This window comes from Etheostoma cragini, unplaced genomic scaffold (genome assembly GCF_013103735.1).
Source record: "Etheostoma cragini isolate CJK2018 unplaced genomic scaffold, CSU_Ecrag_1.0 ScbMSFa_1503, whole genome shotgun sequence".
In the NCBI taxonomy this organism is placed as follows: domain Eukaryota; kingdom Metazoa; phylum Chordata; class Actinopteri; order Perciformes; family Percidae; genus Etheostoma; species Etheostoma cragini.
Window position 1 is genome coordinate 837 of NW_023265566.1, and position 241 is coordinate 1,077.

Below are 241 nucleotides of genomic sequence, written 5' to 3' on the forward strand. Positions count from 1 at the left end.
GCATCTCTGGCGGAGCTTTTCGTGCATCCCTGTGGTGGCTGGGGCCATTGAACCTGAGTGGACAATGTTCAAAGTTTCCATTGCTGAAGCTTGATACCAGTGGTCAGGGAAGCCGTCCGACTGACTGCCGTGACAGAGGGAAAGCTAGGGAGACGTTCAGAGAAGACATGGAGAAGGACTTTCGGTTAGCACCAAGGTGCTTCTGGAAAACCGTTCGCCACCTCAGGATAGGGAAGCGAGG